The sequence below is a fragment of the Austrofundulus limnaeus genome, unplaced genomic scaffold (assembly GCF_001266775.1).
Source record: "Austrofundulus limnaeus strain Quisiro unplaced genomic scaffold, Austrofundulus_limnaeus-1.0 Scaffold77, whole genome shotgun sequence".
Lineage (NCBI taxonomy): Eukaryota > Metazoa > Chordata > Actinopteri > Cyprinodontiformes > Rivulidae > Austrofundulus > Austrofundulus limnaeus.
In genome coordinates, this window is record NW_013952479.1 from 1,328,692 (window position 1) to 1,332,627 (window position 3,936).

Sequence of the window (3,936 nt, forward strand, 5' to 3'; positions counted from 1 at the left end):
GCGTGCGTGCGTGCGTGCGTGCATGCGTGCGTGCGTGCGTGCGTGGTGGGGGGTTTCAGGCCTCTTACCTCAGCAGATGCTGGTTTAATGAGGAAGAAGAGTAAGGGGATTGGAGGGGCTTGTACAATAGCAGCACCAGAGGGAGCATACAGCAGGCTGGACAGAAAACAAAAACACTTTTAAGTAGAGAGTAAAGCAATCAAGCTGCAGCCTAAAAAAATGTTTTGAATACAGCTGAGACAATTAATGGTTTGGTGACATTTACAGCTACGGTTTCAGATTTACAAAAGACATAATTTTCTGTTTAGTTTCCCTCGGTTTTTAGAATTTCGAAAGTTAGTTGGACAAATAAAAAACTCATTTAATGTACCTGTGACATTAAATTTAAGTGATAAATTTGAGTGCATATTTGGAAAGATAACATTCATGATGAATTGCAAACAAAAATTCACGACACTGAAATGAACAGTTTTTGAGATATTCACATAAGCAGAAACAGGAAGTGATGTCAAAGGGGAATACCTGAATGTGTTGCTACAATGGCTAACAGACTGCAAAGAATCTGATATTTCTGTATATTATTTTGAGTCATTATCAGATAGATAAATAAGAGTCAGATTAATAAAGAAGTTATGGGAAGTTACTATTTTTTAAGAGTTCCCCTTTGACATCACTTCCTGCTTCACTTGGACTGCACCAAACTTAGCAAAAAATATGCACGTTTTGTGACAAACTGGGTAAAAATCATTTGAATGATGCCAAATTTCGAAAATATTAGGCTATTTTCTTTAACTTTTTGTAATTTAAGAAAAAGCATGTCACAGGCACTTTAAGATGCAAGAATGCTGCAGTATCCCACCAAACAACATTATAGGGCACCAAGTGTACAATAAAGCGTTAGCAGCGGTTAGCATTAGGTAAACTCCAACGCTAGTCGCTACTAGCCATTGATAACAAAACAGAAAACGATTTGAATGCTACCTGTGGGCCGTCAGTTTGAAGTGCAGCTCGGACACCTCCTGCCACTGTAAGTTTGATAAATGTAGGGAAGTGTTAGCTGCATTCGAGCATTAGCTGTTGTCTCAGGATGATGACATCATAAAATGAGCCCAACAGCAAAGGCTGCATTCCATTCAGAAAATCTTAAATGTCAACTTCAACATTAAGGATTTAATTTTTACATTTGGGGTTTGATATTCGTATATATATATTTTAACATTTAAATGCAACATTTAGTAAAAAAAATGAGCAAACTGAGGACAGTGAGCTACATAATGAAAAATGTGTTAGTGACATTTTTAAACATTCCATTTTACACTTGGCGGCCCTATAACAACACATCATCTAAGAGAAAAATAATTACAGAGCTGTTTACATTTTAATGATGGTAGAGAGCGCAGTGGCCATGAATTGGTATATGGCAGCCCTCTGTTTAAAGCATAATGTTACAAACAGTCAAACACGGGCAGAAGAAAGGCTCTCAGCGTGGGGATAAATGAAAACAAGAGATGGAGTTTGAAAACATCAAGCAGCAGCAGCCGGAGCTCCCCCCGGAGACGAGGCTTCTCAGCCCTTTTCTAAATCTCTCTGTGAGACTGACAAACATGATTTAGTGACGGATGAGGGGTTTGTCTGCAGTTATACATCTCCCTGCCTGTTCTCTCGCTCTCTTCATCACTAAGTGCCTTTACCCGACTTATCTCCCTCCCTGTGCCTCTGCCCGGTATCTTCTCCGTGCACGTTAGCTCGCCCTCCCAGTGTTTGTGTCGTGTTCCTCGGAGGACACGGGATGTAGCTGCTGAAGCATGCTGACGAGCCAGCAGGAGATGATGCCGACTCCCCAGGCAGGAGCTGGACTTATCAACAAAGTGGATTCATGTTTGACGTTGATACCCAGGTCCGTTAGAATCCAAACACCTTCTCTCCCTTAAGATGCCATGCATGCTTGCTGTGTGTTTTACAGCTGGATATACGTATTTTGCACCTGAGGGAAGTAACTTGTGAATATATGGAGGCCGCTAGGGGACACGGGAGATTTTTTTTCTTTTTGCGTTCCCACGCAAAAATATTGCGTTACCTCGCAATACCTTTTGCGTTCCCTCGCAAAAGTCATTTAACACTGTTGTGCCTGCTGGTTTATTAACACATTCACCTGTTGACCATTAGCAAGTTAGCCTACTGCTTTAATTCAGCTTCAGAATGAATATATCACACAGCCACGCATTGAAGTACGTCATATGCCGATATTTTAACACAGTGCAGCCACGCAACATCAATGTCAATTTCACGAACTTGTGGCAAGACATCCTGTTTTGGTAACTGGATTTTTCAAAATAAAAGTCTGACTTAATTCAGTTCATATACAAAACAATGTTTTGCAAGGGAACGCATAACAATATTGTAAGGTAACATAAAAGTATTGCAAGGGAACACAAAAGTATTGCGAGGGAACGGAAAGATATTGCGAGGTAACGCAAAATTATTGCGAGGGAACGTAAAAGTATTGCAAGCGAACGCAAAGGTATTGCGAGGTAACGATAAATATTTGCGAGGTAAAACAAAAGCATTGCGAGGGAACACAAAGGTATTGTGAGGTAATTCAAAGTAACTGCGAGGTAACGCAAAAGTATTGCCAGGTAACGCAAAGGTATTGCGAGGTAACGCAAAAGTATTGCCAGGTAACGCAAAAGTATTGTGAGGTATTGCAAAAGTATTGCAAGGTAATGCATATTGTGAGGGAACGCAAAATTATTGCGAGGGAACGTAAAAGTATTGCAAGCGAACGTAAAGGTATTGCGAGGTAACGATAAATATTTGCGAGGTAACACAAAAGCATTGCGAGGGAACACAAAGGTGTGAGGTAATTCAAAGTAATTGCGAGGTAACGCAAAAGTATTGCCAGGTAACGCAAAAGTATTGCGAGGTATTGCAAAAGTATTGCAAGGTAATGCATATTGTGAGGGAACGCAAAAGTATTGCGAGGGAACACAAAGGTATTGTGAGGTAATGCAAAGTAATTGTGAGGTAATGCAAAATTATTGCGAGGTAATGCAAAAGTATTGCCAGGTAACGCAAAAGTATTGTGAGGTATTGCAAAAGTATTGCAAGGTAATGCATATTGTGAGGGAACGCAAAAGTATTGCATGGGAATGCAAAATAAAAAAAATCCCCCCATGTCACCTCGCGGGCTCCGTATAATTCTGTGATTATTACTGTATTAAAATGAGAAAAGGTCGTTACAGGGACATATCCTCATTAGAGTTTATGGATGAAGCTAAATGATGAAGTGTAAAATCTGCACACAAAACATGCAGGAGTGCTTGACAAGTCAGTCAATTAGATACTAAAAGAGAAAAATGTGCAAATTTTAGAAAAAAAGAAGTTCAAGATCAAAAACCACATCACATAATTTTAACTAATTTTAACATATTCTGCACATTTAAGCAAAATGCCCTTTAAAGATATTTAGACTCCATTTACTTCTGAGTTTCTGAGAGAAAGTTGTTTTTTTATTTAATTTTTCTCAGTTGTCTTTAATAACTACTACAGGTTCTTGTGTTGCAAATGATAGCTTAGCAAATTGGCAAAAAGAAAAAAGAGTTTAAAACAAATCTATAATGCAGAGTTGTAAAGTAAATAAGTACAAATACTTCTTTACTGTACTTAAGTAGAATTTTTGGGTATCTGCACTTTACTTGCGTAAATATTTTTCAGCCTAATTTTTATTTCTACTCCTTATATTTTCACACAATTATCTGTAATTTCCACTCTTTACATTTTTTTTAAAAAGGCAAGGAGTAGAAAGACTTTATTTTTATTTCATTTTTGCTTGTTTTCATTCCAGCTTGTTGTTATAAATTAATACTATCCATACAAACTGTGGCACCTAAACAGAGAGAAAATGAGCAATTAGATTGTATGTGAATGTATGTATAT

The 3,936-nt window shown here is 38.2% G+C and overlaps 1 protein-coding gene across 2 annotated transcripts in view; it reads left to right on the forward strand.

Moving 5' to 3' along the window:
* Nucleotides 1-3,936, forward strand: part of srrm4 (serine/arginine repetitive matrix 4) — an 82,582-nt gene that overhangs the window by 9,903 nt on the left and 68,743 nt on the right. The gene's annotated exons all lie outside the window — the stretch shown is intronic.